We start from the raw sequence: 16707 nt of genomic DNA on the forward strand, positions 1-16707 counted from the left end.
GATAACTTAAACTGAACTAAGGCCTCCAGCTGACATACTAGCTTGGAGACAACAAACCACTGACCGCAGTGCCCCATTAACCAAATTCCAGCTAAACCACCGTTAGCTGGAACACCACCAACGGGACCCGATACCACGAGGGTTCCCGAACTCTTCCATATCCGGGGTTTCTTCTTTCACCCGCAAAGACCAACACCCCGCCACTGCCATGACATCCACTGCTCTGTAGATGCAAAACCACACACCCTACTCACCAATATAAGGGAGGGAGGGTGGAAAGATCATTCCTCCCACTGCCAACTGAGCTGCGGAGGGACCCTGCTTCCTCTAAGTTCCTCACTGCTCCACCCCCACTCCTTCCTGACCAATCCTATCTCCTTTTACAAATTCTTTTCCTTCCAGGCTGCCCCTGTTAACCCTGTCATGCCCGCCCTTCTTTTAATTATTTTTATTACTTTTACTCCAGGCTCTCTGATTCTTCTTTTGCTCTCCATATGTCCACTAGCTTCACTATTCACCTTTCCCTGGAGGTGAAAACCAAGGAAACACCAACTCCTGGTCCAGTCTGCACCGAGAGAAACACCAACTCTTTACCCAGTCTGAACCAAGGGAAACATGAGCTCCTGGCCCAGTTTGGAGCAAGAGAAACACCAGCTCCTGGTCAAATCTGAACCAGGAAAAACACTATCTCCATGCCCAAAATGAATCAAGGGTAATAACAGCCTCTATCCCAGTATGAACCAAAGGAAACACCAGCTCCTGGCCCAGTCTGAACCAAGGCAAACACTAGTTCCTGGCCCAGTCTGAACCAAGGCAAACACTAGTTCCTGGCCCAGTCTGAATCAAGGGAAATACCAGCTCCTGGCTTAGTCTGAACCAAGAGAAACGCCATCTCCTGGCCCAGTCTAAATCAAGGGAAACACCAGCTCCTGGCTCAGCTTGAACAAGGGGAAACAACAACAACTACTTCTGGCCTTGTCTAGACCAAAGGTAATATCAGCCTCTGTCCAAATTATGGCAGATATAGTAAATAGTTACCTTTAGTGATGGGCGAACGGTTCGCCTGGCGGTCGTTTCGCGGCGAATTCCGGTCGTTCGCCGCCCGCCCGATCGGCGGACTATTGGCGCTGTTTGCCCGGCGGACTTCCGCGTTTTTCTGTGTAAAAGAACTTTGACCTATGATGACACATCCATCATGGGGTACAGGACAGCCAATTGAGACATGACAGCACATGGACACTTGGAAATTCCCCCTAACTTATAAATACACCCGATCCGGCGGCCATTTTACATTCTTTCTTCTGTCACTATAGGGAAAGGTTGCTGTGTGGAGTAGGGAGAGATAAATCGCTAGCTATTTGGTACACAAAAGTTCTTTTCAGGACTGGTATAGGTGTTAGGTGTATATAGGTTTGCTGTGCTACTGATTGTTGCAGCAGCCTGAGTGTCTTTTGTCAGTTTAGATAAAGGGACAGAGCGCTGTGTCTGCTGCTATTTTAGGGACAGCCAGATTAGTCATCATCATCATCATCATCATCATTAGCTGTTACTATCAGGTCCACAAAAGTGCTATTCCAGTAACCAGTAATTGTTCCAGTCTCCTCTGTTTTGCCAGTTTGTATAGGGACAGGAAGGAAGCAGTGTGTCAGGCAGTGAGGGTCAGTTTAAACAGTAGCTGTTACTATTAGTTCCACAAAGGTTCTTTTCAGGACTGGTATCAGTGGTACGGTAATAGGCTTGTACACGTATAATATTCTTTCTTCCAAATATAGAAAGAATATTATACTTGACTGCTGCCCTTCTGCTGCAGTCTGCTAATCATTCACAACTCACTTGTTCCACAAAGCTCTTTATCAGGACTGGTAACTTGGTCTGTGTAGGGTGCTACAGTACATAGGGTTGAGTGCGGTACAGTCTGCCGTTCTGTAAGGACTGCTATCGGTCCACAATAGATAGGGATGAGGTGCACCACTGCTGACCGCTGCCCTATACTGCAGCAGTCCTTCAGCAGTATAGGGACTGACGTACAGTCTGCTAATCAGTCACACACAACCTACTTGGTCCACAAAGGTCCTTATAAGGACTGGTAACTTGGTGAAGGATGCTACAGTACATAGGGTTGAGTGAGGTACACTCTGCTGTTCTGTAAGGACCAGTATCGGTCCACAATAGATAGGGTTGAGGTGCACCACTGCTGACCGCTGCCCTATACTGCAGCAGTCCTTCAGCAGTATAGGGACTGACGTACAGTCTGCTAATCAGTCACACACAACCTACTTGGTCCACAAAGGTCCTTATAAGGACTGGTAACTTGGTGAAGGGTACTACAGTACATAGGGTTGAGTGAGGTACAGTCTGCTATTCTGTAAGGACTAGTATTGGTCCACAATACATAGGGTTGAGGTGCACTACTGCTGACCGCTGCCCTATACTGCAGCAGTCCTTCAGCAGTATAGGGACTGACGTACAGTCTGCTAATCAGTCACACACAACCTACTTGGTCCACAAAGGTCCTTATAAGGACTGGTAACTTGGTCTAGGGTGCTACAGTACATAGGGTTGAGTGAGGTACAGTCTGCTATTCTATAAGGACTGGTATCGGTCCACAATACATAGGGTTGAGGTGCACTACTGCTGACCGCTGCCCTATACTGCAGCAGTCCTTCAGCAGTATAGGGACTGACGTACAGTCTGCTAATCAGTCACACACAACCTACTTGGTCCACAAAAGTCCTTCTAAGGACTGGTAAGGTATATAGGGTGCTACAGTACATAGGGTTGAGTGAGGTACAGTCTGCTATTCTATAAGGACTGCTATCGGTCCACAATACATAGGGTTGAGGTGCACTACTGCTGACCGCTGCCCTATACTGCAGAAGTCCTTCAGCAGTATAGGGACTGATGTACAGTCTGCTAATCAGTCACACACAACATACTTGGTCCACAAAAGTCCTTCTAAGGACTGGTAAGGTATATAGGGTGCTACAGTACATAGGGTTGAGTGAGCTACAGTCTGCTATTCTATAAGGACTGCTATCGGTCCACAATACATAGGGTTGAGGTACACTACTGCTGACCGCTGCCCTATACTGCAGCAGTCCTTCATCGGTATAGGGAGTGGGACTGACGTACAGTCTGCTAATCAGTCACACGCAACCTATTTGGTCCACAAAGGTCCTTATAAGGACTGGTAACTTGGTGTAGGGTGCTACAGTACATAGGGTTGAGTGAGGTACAGTCTGCTATTCTATAAGGACTGGTATCGGTCCACAATACATAGGGTTGAGGTGCACTACTGCTGACCGCTGCCCTATACTGCAGCAGTCCTTCATCGGTATAGGGACTGAGAGTTTTGTCACAGGGTCATTTAAAAAATGACAGGCAGAGGAAGAGGCAGGCCCTTCCGCAGGGGTGGTAGGGGTAGGGCAGGAGCAACAGGCTTGAGCCAAAGTGGGAAGTTGCAGAAGGTGCCTTCAATTACTTTAACCACTTGCTTATTGGGCACTTAAACACCCTTCCTGACCAGACCAATTTTCAGCTTTCGGTGCTCTCACACTTTGAATGACAATTACTCAGTCATGCAACACTGTACCCAAATGAATTTTGTGTCCTTTTTTTCCCACAAATAGAGCTTTCTTTTGGTGGTATTTGATCACCTCTGGGGTTTTTATTTTTTGCGCTATAAATGAAAAAAGACCGAAAATTTTGAAAAAAAACGCATATTTCTTTGTTTCTGTGACAGAATTATGCAAATTATTAATTTTTCTTCATAAATTTTGGCCACAATTTATACTGCTACATATCTTTGGTAAAAATAACCCAAATTAGTGGATATTATTTGGTCTTTGTGAAAGTTAGAGAGTCTACAAGCTATGGTGCGAATCGCACAAAATTGATCACATCTGATGTACTGGTGGCCTATCTCGCTTCTTGTGACCCGAACAAGTCAGGAAAGTACAAATACCCCCCAAATGACCACTTTTTGGAAAGTAGACATTCCAAGGTATTTAGTAAGAGGCATGGTGAGCTTTTTAAAGTTGTCATTTTTTTCCCACAATTCTTTGCAAAATTAAGATTTTTCATTTTTTTTATTTTTCTCCACAAAATTGTCATTGTAATAGGTTATTTCTCTCACGTGGCATGTGTATACCACAAATGACACCCCCCAAAAAATTCTGCTACTCCTCCTGAGTATTACAATACCACATGTGTGGGACTTTTTCACAGCCTGGCCACATAGAGAGGCCCAACATGCAGGGAGCCCCATCACGTGTTCTAGAAGCATAAATTACACATCTAACTTGTTGACTACATATTACACTTTTGAAATACCAGGACAATGACACGTGACACTGATGACAGATGGCACTGATATGTGGCAATGATGACACTTATACGTGGCACTGATGACACGTGGCACTGATGACAGATGGCACTAATATGTGGCACTGATGACAGATGACACTAATATGTGGCACTGATGACACGTGGCACTAATACGTGGCACTGATGACACGTGGCACTAATACGTGGCACTGATGACACGTGGCACTAATAAGTGGCACTGATGACACGTGGCACTAATACGTGCCACCGGTGACAGATGGCACTAATACGTGGCACCAATGACGCGTGACACTGATGACAGATGGCACTGATAAGTGGCATTGATGACACGTGACACTGACAACAGATGGCACGTGACACTGACAGGTGGCACTGATGACAAATGGCACTGATACATGGCACTGATGACAGATGGCACTAATACGTGGCACTGATGACAGATGGCACTATGTGGCACTAATAACACGTGGCACTGATGACAGATGCCACTTATACGTGGCACTGATGACAGATGGCACTGGGGACAAATGGCACTGACAACAGGTGGCACTGGGGACAGATAGCACTGGAGGCAGGTGGCACTGGGGTGGGGGGGATTGCACTGGAGTGGATTGCACTGGGGCAGGATGGCACTGGGGCAGGATGGCACTGGGGCGGATGGCACTGGGGCAGGATGGCACTGGGGCAGGATGGCACTGGGGCAGGATTGCACTGGGGGAGGATGGCACTGGGGGGGATGGCACTGGGGGAGGATGGCACTTTTTTTTTTCCCTCTGTGCACTGACGGCTGCTGCAGCCGTTCTTCTCTCCCCTCTCACACGCTGTCTGTGTGAGGAAGGAGAGCGGCGCTGAGAGATGATCTCATATGTTTACATATGAGATCATCTCCCATTGGACACGCCGATCACGCTGTAAACGGCCGCTGTGATTGGCCGTTTACAGCGATCTGTGTTTGCCTGTCCCCGGGGGACACGGCGAACACAGAACTTCTGCGATGCGCGCCCGCGGCGGCACGCATTGCGGAAGTAAACATCAGGCTGTCCAGGGACGGCCGATTGCAGGAAAGCGCCCGCTCTAAGGCCGTAAATTGGCTATAGGGCGGGCGTAAGGTGGTTAAAGGACGCACCAGACTTGGTTGAGTGGCTCGCTCAGCCTTACTCTTCTGCACCCTCATCATCCTCTCGATCTGCAGCCTCTTCTTCATTCTCTGCTATGTGCACCCCCAAAGACACTACCACCAACAACACCACCACCACCACATACCTTCCGCTTGAGTCACAGGAATTATTTTCCGATCCATATCAAGAGGACATTTCTGATGTGCAGCCACTCTTGGTATTGGATCAGGAAGAGGAGTTAGCAACAACCGCTACTCAGCAGTCTGACGACAGTACCCAGATCAGCCCAAGGAGGAGGTTGGTCCCCAGTGTTGCTGCCTACTCCGAGATCTCTACTTATAGCGGTGGGGAAGGTGACGTTGATGATGACGTGTCTAGTGATGTCACGTGGGTGTCTACAAGAGAGGAAGAGGAGGGGAGTTCAGAGGGAGATATGGACCAGCAGATAGGGAGGAGAAGCAGGAATAACTTACATTGCACAGGTGGGACAAAGCAGACTGCTAATGTATCAGGAGCGAGTCATCAACCATGTACGGTCACATCTGGCGCTCCCAGGACACCGGCACATGGCTCCGCAGTGTGGGCTTTTTTTAACGTGTCCGCTGCTGACAATAGCGTTGCCATCTGCAATCTTTGCGCATTAGTCGCGGTAAGCCCAACACTCACCTAGGGACGACCGCCTTAAGAAGGCACATGAGCAGCCATCACCGAGCCCAGTGGGAGCAACGGAACACACAAAGCCACACTGCAGGCTCTCACCATCCAGCCTCGTCTTCTACTTCTCCTTCTCCTCTCTCCTCACAATTGTCCTCCACTCCACCTTCCATCACGCCAAGCTCACGTTTTTCTGCTAAAAGGCAGGCTTCCGTGGGCCTAATGTTCGAGCGTAAAAAAATGATGACGCCGGATAACCCTCTTGCCCAACGATTGACGACTGGCTTGTCAGAACTCATAGCCCGCCAACTACTGCCATATAAACTGGTGGACTTGGAGGCCTTTCGCAAATTTGTGGCCATTGGAACTCCACAATGGAAGGTCCCAGTATTTCTCAGAGAAGGGCATCCCAGAGCTATATGGCCATGTTCAGCGGCAAGTGAATGTATCTCTGGCACACAGTGTCGGTGCCAAGATACATCTGACCACAGACACGTGGTCTAGCAAACACGGGCAGGGAAGGTATATCACTTTTACTGCCCACTGGGTGAACCTTCTGACGGCCGTCAAGCATGTAACCCGTGGCACCCGTGTAGATTTGGTTTTACCGCCACGGATTGCATGCAGGCCTGACTCTTCTTCTCCTCCTCCTCCTACTCCATCCTCCTCCTCAGCTGCCTCCTCCTTTTCCGCTGCTAGCGTCTCTTCCGCTGCACCGCCCCAAGCTCCCAGAACCTATTCCACATGCCAGGTGAGATGTCGCCATGCCGTGCTGCGTCTGTTGTGCCTGGAAGCCAAGAGCCACACTGGCCCGGCACTCCTTTCAGCTTTGCGTTCACAGGCAGATCAGTGGCTAACAGTGGTGTGTGACAACGGTGCCAATCTGCTTAGCGCATTGAAACAGGGCAAAATCACGCACGTGCCATGCATGGCACACGTCTTAAACTTGGTCGTGCAGTGATTCCTTGTCAAATACCCTGAGGTCCAGAACATCTTGCGGCAGGCAAGGAAAATCTCGGCCCATTTCAGAAGATCTTACACGGCCATGGCTCGCCTTGCTGACTTTCAGCGGCGACACAATTTGCCGGTCAGACGTCTTATTTGCGATTGCCCGACGCGATGGAACTCAACCTTCTATATGCTTGATAGGCTGCTCCAGCAGAAACGTGCAGTTAACGTCTACCTGTATGAACTCTGCGGCAGAAACGGTTCTGGGGAGCTGGGGTTTTTTTCACCGCGCCAGTGGCTGCTCATGCACGATGCATGCAGACATCTGCGGCCATTTGAAGAGATCACCAAACTGGTCAGTCGCAGTCATGGCACCATCAGTGACATGGTACCTTATGCCTTCTTTATGGAGCGTGCATTGCGTTGTGTCATTGATCAGGCTGTGGAGGAGCAGGAGCGGGAAGATGAGGAAGTCACAATGCTGGATGAATTCCCAGGGGGGGCTACTCTATCTGAGACAAGTCAACAACAGGAGTCTGAAGAGGAGTCAGAGGAGGATGGTGCCGGGGCGGATGAGGAGGAGCAAGAAGAGCATGCTTTAAACCTTTCTGGGATCCCTGTTGTGCGTGAATGGGGAGAGGAGAACGAGGAGGACGACATTATCCTGGATGATGAGCAGGAGCCAAGCCACCACACCGCTTCAGGTTTAGTGCAAATGGGGGCCTTCATGCTCCAGTGTTTTAATAGGGACCCCCGTATAAAAAGCATAAAGGTCAAGGACCAGTACTGGGTAGCAACGTACTTAGACCCCCGGTACAAACACAAAATGGCGGAAATGTTACCGCCGTCACAGAGGGCTGTCTGAATGGAGCACTTCCAGGTCTTGCTTCGAGAAATGCTGCATTCTGCTTTTGCGTGCGCTGGCAGAGGAGCAATTCCCACTCCCAGAGAAGGAGTTGCGGATACCAATCCAACAGCGCCTGCAAGAAGAGGCCGGTTTGAAGATGTTTTGGTGACTTCGGATATGAGGTCATTCTTTCAGCCGACCCATCGACAGGTGTCATCCGGATCCAGCATCAGGGAACGCCTAGACCGTCAGGTGTCCGACTACATCGGGTTAACGGCCGATGTGGACGATCTGAGGAGTGATGAACCCCTGGACTACTGGGTGGGCAGGCTTGACCTCTGGCCAGAGCTTGCCCAATTTGTAATCGAACTGTTGGCTTGCCCCTCGTCCAGTGTCCTGTCCGAAAGGACGTTCAACGCAGCAGTGGGGATCGTGACCGTTAAGCGTACTCTCCTAGCTCACGACAGTGATAACTACCTCATATTTCTAAAAATGAATGAGAGGCATGGATCTCGGAGGAATTCAACACATGTGACCAGTAGACCATGTATATGTCTATAAACAATTTTTTAATCAAGCACAGAGACCTTCTTTCTTCATTTGGCTCACTTCCTTGTCCAAAAAAAGCACACCGTACTATATGTCCGTACCCTCCTCTTTGAAGAGGTTGAGCGGTGTCATATTTTTGGGGCCCAGCAGCAAGTTGCTGGTATCAGGGCTGCTGTTAGTGCTCTCTATCTCGGTGCTGGTGTCAGTGCACTCTATCACGGTGCTGGTGTCAGTGCTGTATATCACGGTGCTGGTGATCATCTCCTGCACCCTCTTCTTTGCCTACCCTCACCTTCCCTCGCCTCCATTGTCTCAAGAGTCCTGAATTGTCAGAATTTCACAAATAAAAAAAAATGCTTGTCGTTGTCGATCCCAGATTCACCTCATACATGTATTATGTCATTGGCCATATGGTGGGACTATGTGTGCACAGCTAGTAATTATTTTGTGGCTGCAAATATGACCTGTAGGTGTGTAAAGTTCACTATCCCTGTGCTGTGCTGACTTCCTCCTGGAACTGTACCTCTGCTGTGCATATTATGAGGGGCTCCCACCATCCCTGTGCTAAGCTCATTATGAGGGGCTCCCACCATCCCTGTGCTGACTTCCTCCTGGGGCTGCTTATTATGAGGGGCTCCCACCATCCCTGTGCTATGCTGACTTACTCCTGGGGCTGTACCTCTGCTGTGCATATTATGAGGGGCTCCCACCATCCCTGTGCTATGCTCATTATGAGGGGCTCCCACCATCCCTGTGCTATGCTCATTATGAGGGGCTACCACCATCCCTGTGCTATGCTGACTTACTCCTGGGGCTGCTTACGGTGCAGGTGTCAGTGCTGTATATCACGGTGCTGGTGTCAGATCACTCTATCATGGTGCAGGTGTCATTGCTGTATGTCACGCTGCTGATGTCAGTGCTCTCTATCACGGTGCTGCTGTCAGATCACTCTAGCATGGTGCAGGTGTCATTGCTGTATGTCACGCTGCTGATGATCATCTCCTGCACCCTCTTCTTTGCCTACCCTGACCTTCCCTCTCCTTCATTGCCTTCATGCGCTCCACAGTCCTGAATTGTCACAATTTCCCCTATAAAAAAAGAATGCTTGTAGTTGTCGATTCCAGATTCACCTCATACATGTGTTATGTCATTGGCCATGTGGTGGGACTATGTTTGCACAGCTATTAATTATTTTGTGGCTGCAAATTTGACCTGTAAGTTTGCAAAGTTCGCCTCCCATTGAAGTCAATGGGGCCCGCCGCAAACGTTACGGTTCGCAAACTATCGGCCGCATTCACAAAACGTCCCGTCGGAAGTTCATCCATCACTAGCTGCAATCAGTGTGCCGGCTTGTATTTATACTGGCCGCTTTGTATGTAGCTTCTGACAGGCTGAACAAGGAGGCCCCTATCTCCAGAACCATAGATGATAGTAGACCCACATTTTTACCAATGGGGGGGGGGGTAGGACTTCAGCTACCTGTGACCCCAGGTCACCAAGCAACGACCTTCCAAGCTCGATTTTTATTTTTTACCTTCATGGTGGTTGAGGCTCCGCCCCCCCCCACACTGCACCTACCTGCAAAGAACCCCAGCCGAGAGTAAAGGGTGGAATTGGCTCCTGATCCCCAGATTTGGGCAATGATGTCAGCAATATAAATAGAGTAAAACCCGCTCTGTGTAACAACTCAAATACCTACAGAAATAACTTATACCGGACTGCTGCTGTAACAAAGGTAAGTGTTCCCTTTATCAACTAGAAGAGCATTATGTGTCACAGCGCTGTCCTATTGTGTGTGCACATAAATCATCACAAATACACTAAAATATGTGGAGACATTCATATATAAGGTGCTAGGGGCTCAAATAATATTCTCTGCAGATCTACTGCTTCCACTTTACACCTACTTCACTGATCTTATAGTGTTTAGCAATAAATGAAGTAAACTGATCCATGTGCAAATTCATATACAACATAAAGTGCTTTGTGCTCAGGATGCTGTTCTCTGCAGATCCACTGCTTCCACTTTTCACCTACTTAATTAATTTATAATATTTGCTATATAAAATAAAATAAAAATCTGTGCAAATTCATGTAATCCTACACAATTTTTTGCTCAATACAGTGTTCTCTGCAAGTCCACTGCTTCCACTTTGCATCTACTTCAAAAACCATATTTTGCTAAAAAATAAATAAATCCAGAAATCAATAAAAATCAGCACTAAGGGGACGCCCTCACCATCACGTGTGTAAGAGGGGGAAGAAGGCGTGGCTACACTACAGCTGCCACAGTTTGGAGCACCGAGAACTTTACACCTTATCAACTTTTCATTGATTGGTGGATTTGTTTTCAGCAAAATAAGTTCAATGAAGTAGATGCAAAGTGGAAACAGTGGACTTGCAGAGAACACTATATTAAGTACAAAATATTGAATGATTACATGAATTTGCACAGATTTTAGTTTATTTAATATAGCAGAAAATATTATAAGATTAATGAAGTAGATGCAAAGTGGAAGCAGTGGATCTGCAGGGAACAGCATCCTGAGCACAAAGCACTTTATGTTGTATATGAATTTGCACATGGATCAGTTTACTTCATTTATTGATAAACACCATAAGATCAGAGAAGCAGGTGTAAAGTGGAAGCAGTAGATATGCAGAGAATATTATTTGAGCCCCCAGCACTTTATATATGAATGAATTGGTAAACTGTTACTTTATGTAATAGTAATCCCTTCTATCACCTCCACTCTATCAGCCTCCACCTTCTCTGGGGTCAGATGCCGATCTTCCCTGCACAGAGACCTTAGAGTCATTGTAAATGTTGGGTTTCTTTTTTTAACTTGTCATACTTACCTGCTCTGTGTAATGGTTTTGCACAAAGTAGCATTGATCCTTCTCTTCTGGACCCCCAGCACTTCTGGCTCCTCCTGCCTTCAGAGTGCCCCTATTGGAAGGTACAAAGTATAGTTTAGAGTTCCCCTATAGGAAGCCATAAATTATAGTATAGAGTTCCCCTATAGCAGGGGTGCCCAACCTTTTGAAGATCGCGGGCCACTTATGCGACTTGGTAACTGGTCGCGGGCCACAATGAGCAGAGTAGGTGGATGACAGGCCCATGCAGAGTGGACATGGACACAGCCCACTCTACTCTATGGGTCCTCCGATACGATCTGCCCTAACGGAAGGGGATTGATCCCCTCTGGGTTTTTTTTTAGCGAATCAGATTGGAGGTAGGCAGGTGTAAAAGGACACAAATCTGTTTACATCTGCCATTTCATGGAGGTGAATAGAGGGTTTGATTGAGTTGGACCGATTGTGTGAAAGGGGCCTTTCACACTGATGCAGCACAGGGCACCTGTGTCTTTCCTGAGGGTTAGCTACACTTTGCCATAGACTTCTATTATATCCTGCAGGTGTGGTGCACTTTCTGAAAGCTCACCAAACCCGCAGGTAATAACAGAAGTCTATGGCTCAGTGCAGGTAACCTGAAGGTTATCTGCAGATCAGTTTGAAAGTAGCCCAGTAACCACTGCGCAGATATGCCCCTTATATACACTGCAAACTGACCTTTAATAGCAGTCTTCTATTCAGGTATTGCCTGCTGTTGCTGTCCCTGGCAGAGTACGTTTGGTATCACTCTGCCTGTAGCAAGAGATGGCGCTATACAGGAAGCTTATACAGCTTTGCTCCACAGCTGCTTGCTTTGCCGGCTTCATTAACAAACACAGATGCTCTATAGGAAGCTACAAAGTATAATATAGAGTTCCCCTATAGGAAGCCACAAAGTATAGTATAGAGTCCCCCTATAGGAAGCCACAAAGTATAGTATAGAGTTCCCTCATAGGAAAATACAAAGTATAGCATAGAATTCGCCTATCAGAAGCTACAAATTATAGTATAGAGTTCCCCCATAGAAAGCTACAAAGTATAATATAGAGTTCTCCTATAGAAAGCCACAACGTATAATTTAGATTTCCCCTATAGGAAGGTAAAGGTCTGTCTTTAGAATCACTTACTTCCTTCTCCTGCTCAGGACTACATGTTACATGAGGCATTGCTCCTCCCACATTCAAGTTCTCAGGCATTTACTGTCATGTATGGATGTTGTACTGAGCTGTATTTTCTAATATGTAAAGAAATAATACATTCTGTATGCAGGCCAATTAATTGACTGACCAAATAATCGATTATGAAAATAGTTGACAACTATTTTCATAATCGATTATAATCAAATTATGGTGATTAGTTGTTTCAGCCCTACATCTCAGAATCTTCTACCAGTGCAATTCTTTATTCATAGACCTTAGTCAGAGTGAGGAAACAACGAGAACGGTCTTTTATAGGAGTGACAGCGATGAGTGATTATAGGACGAGTGTCCCCACCCCCTCTATCACTTATTGCCATCTTCCCAACACAAGAAGTCCTGCACTTCCTTATTGAGCCCTACCAGAGGTCAGAGAGCGAGATTGGGGGAGAACAACAAAGATGAAGACTGTTAATTTAAAGATACACACTCCACAAACCCTTTACCTAGTGTATCATCACAGCGCTGTGAATAACTCAATATTTTATATCTTAGCAGCCACTTACCATAAAATGTCACATATAAAAAGGTGCATACAAAAATACTACTAAACTTCCAAAGAACTAATTAGTTGCACGTGGCGCTATAACCTGTGTATCTTTCAGTGCACAAGTCCTCACCCCCTCAGTGATCCTATCTTAAATAATAAATTGTATAATCAATAACAAAATATATAAATGCTAATCACTCATTGAATAACCAAATTTGCATTTAAATTACACATATAGTGAAAAATATAAACGAATGTGAATATAGTCCATCCACCACACAGTATTTGCAAAAAAATCCAGATTACAGAAAGTCTTTCTATAGATGCATAAAAAGAATATCCAGTGTTCAGATTCCTTTCTACAAGTGACTCCTTCACCACACCATCCGTGATTTATGTTCCCCCCTTCGTGAAAACACTCACCGACTGCTAAGCCTTACACTCTCGTGTGAGGCTCAAGGGCTTTCAAATAATCTCTCAAGATGAAATCCAGACCCCAGCACATCCGATTGGAACTTCTCCACTTACGCACCTCTTTGTATAAATATATACCTCAAAGAGAAATCACAGAGGGAGACCCCAATAGTGTAATACTGCAAACACTCTTTAATGTAAAAAGGGGGCGTGGCTATCTGGTGATTTTTGAGCTGACATACACGGAGCTGGGAAGCAGGCACAGGACTAAGAGGACTGTTTCATCTGACTTAAAGGCGCCCTTTTTCGATTAGACCTGCTGTGTGGGACCAGGCGGGACGCACGAGGAGGGGTGAGATCGAGTGATACAGTATCGTATCTTATGAGTCCGCTGTGACCACCAATGCCCCGACGTATTCAGAATAGTATTGTGGAGTGAAGTTGTGAAGCGAGTCTTTTTACTCTTTTGAAGTGATTTTGCTTTTTTAAGTTCATGTGAGTGCATAAGGAGTGAGATTTTTTTACATTAAAGAGTGTTTGCAGTATTACACTATTGGGGTCTCCCTCTGTGATTTCTCTTTGAGGTATATATTTATACAAAGAGGTGCGTAAGTGGAGAAGTTCCAATCGGATGTGCTGGGGTCTGGATTTCATCTTGAGAGATTATTTGAAAGCCCTTGAGCCTCACACGAGAGTGTAAGGCTTAGCAGTCGGTGAGTGTTTTCACGAAGGGGGGAACATAAATCACGGATGGTGTGGTGAAGGAGTCACTTGTAGAAAGGAATCTGAACACTGGATATTCTTTTTATGCATCTATAGAAAGACTTTCTGTAATCTGGATTTTTTTGCAAATACTGTGTGGTGGATGGACTATATTCACATTCGTTTATATTTTTCACTATATGTGTAATTTAAATGCAAATTTGGTTATTCAATGAGTGATTAGCATTTATATATTTTGTTATTGATTATACAATTTATTATTTAAGATAGGATCACTGAGGGGGTGAGGACTTGTGCACTGAAAGATACACAGGTTATAGCGCCACGTGCAACTAATTAGTTCTTTGGAAGTTTAGTAGTATTTTTGTATGCACCTTTTTATATGAAAGATGAAGACTGGACTGATCCTGAAGACCCCCATTATTGGGTTGACTCCTCCCTCATTATCACTTTCTGTTTAAGGTTCCAAAGTTTAAGGATGTTATCACATTATTATCAAAATGTAAAAGTTTGTGCTCCAAGCAAATCATCAGATATAAAATGTCCAGCTGGTAGGAAATGGGTGTAACAAAGGAGAATACATATTATGTTTATATATAGCAGTGGGTAAAGGGGAGAGAGCAGAAGTCAGGACTATGTAATGTACAACATAATGTATAAGATACAACAGCTAGGACTATATAGTATCAGAATGATGTAATGTACAACATAGAGTATATAGTGCAGGGGTCAGGATTATATAATGTGCAATATCAATTATACAGTGTACATAGTTAGTCAGGTTGAAAAAAAGACACGTCCATCCAGTTCACCCACAAAAAAAATAGGGTCATAGGTGTAAGGGTCAGGACTCATAATATTGGTATTCAATAATCAGTGGAAGATTAGAAGTTTACATGAGACATGTTGCAGAGGTCCCACACTGCTGCCTCCCATCTCCTGAGACTGCACTCAGTGACTTGGGTCTGAGACTATACAGACATATCCCTCCACCCGGCACAGCCAGCAGACAACAGATTAAGTAATCCTGGGAGATATGTCTGTCAGAGATCTTGCCATACCTGGGTATGGGGCAGAAGACCCAAAACACATACCCCAGGTGCCTAGGCCTAGTAACACTTATGGTAAAAATGAACGTTTTGCTGTCAGCTGAACCCCAGAATCTCCATAAATCCAGTTTAGATACATAAATTGTGTGCAGCACAGAAAAGGAAGATTATCCAAGAGAAATACAGGAATAAAGGATGGGGAACAGATTGGATGACCTTTATCCTGATTCCACTTATAAAGGAGAGGATGGGAGCTCGCGGTATGGAGATTTAATGGCAAACTTGAAATAAAAACCTGTAATAGCTCAGCCAAGCCTGTGGTAGCACATATCTATGGAACTTCACTCACCATATAAACATGATTAGCAAAAAAGATTTATTGGTGTCTAAGATAAGAAAGACATAAAAAACATCAGGCATTAAAGCTATGAAAACAAAAGGACATCTCTGGACAGGAGCTGCAATTCCACCCAAGTTGCAGGAGTTGTAAAAATGCTGTAATACAGCTGGGATAATATCCCCGGGTCTAAGCGACCTCTGAAGAGTGACCCAAAGGTTGAACTGATATTGAAAAAGGGAGGAGGGATAAAGTCAGACCACAAAGTGGAAGCTATTAGATGATATGATTGGTTCTCCGATCTGCATTGGAAAAAGGTGGACAAGTAGATGATTGTATTGATCTGGAAGGTAGGTGTAAAGTAATAAGGGCGTTGCTGGGTAACAGTGGTCAGGAGGAGATGGACAAGTGGAATAGTAATGAATATGGGGGTCCAATAAAGTGATGTGAGGCTCACTAAAACCAGAAGAACATGGTCCTCCTTGGCCTCCCTCTAACTGTACCAATCAGAGTCCCTATGAGGACTCGCTCTCACACCCCAAATGAAAGAGCAATGTGAGGAGGTGATCCTTTCCAGAAAGTAATAGTCCTTTCCAAAGAATGGTAAATGTATTTATACTGTACTTATCAGCTTGTCATCAAGTCCACAGCTCCAGGGTCCCGGGGGAAGGTCCTCCCTTGTCTTGTAAATTGTGTAGAACCATATGTGGGTCAAAGGCATGTAGTCCAGAGATGGGCCACGCTGGTCTGACCGCTTTCACCCATCTCTGTCGTCTGCATCAGAGGCTGGTTACCAATGCGTTCCATTGCACTTTTATCCTTCAGTGTCTACTTACCTCACAAGTGCATGAGTCCAATCTCAGATATTGCAATCAAACCATGCCTGACCAATGGAAATTAAGGGCTCTACTAGCCAAATTTTAACTCTGTGATTTCCTATGACCAGCAGCCCCATCTAGTGACCATAAATGGAGTATTTTACCTGAAATAAGAAATAAAAATATCACAATACCACATTATGGCCACTAGATGGAGCCAAGGAAATCAGTGTATGAAATAAAATACATCCAATATTCATCACAGCCGGATGAATGCCGCTCAAATTCATTCAACTATTTTTTTATTTTTTAACAGACCTCT

The 16707-nt window shown here is 45.7% G+C and overlaps 2 protein-coding genes across 2 annotated transcripts in view; one reads left to right on the forward strand and one right to left on the reverse strand.

Annotated features, from left to right (window-relative positions):
- Nucleotides 1-16707, reverse strand: part of LOC143986903 (uncharacterized) — a 1023878-nt gene that overhangs the window by 745789 nt on the left and 261382 nt on the right. The gene's annotated exons all lie outside the window — the stretch shown is intronic.
- The window catches only part of LOC143989536 (uncharacterized), a 297691-nt gene that overhangs the window by 61678 nt on the left and 219306 nt on the right, over nt 1-16707 (forward strand). The gene's annotated exons all lie outside the window — the stretch shown is intronic.

This window comes from Lithobates pipiens, unplaced genomic scaffold (assembly GCF_037356315.1).
Source record: "Lithobates pipiens isolate NorthernLeopardFrog02 unplaced genomic scaffold, aLitPip1_a1.2 Scaffold_18, whole genome shotgun sequence".
In the NCBI taxonomy this organism is placed as follows: Eukaryota; Metazoa; Chordata; class Amphibia; order Anura; family Ranidae; genus Lithobates; species Lithobates pipiens.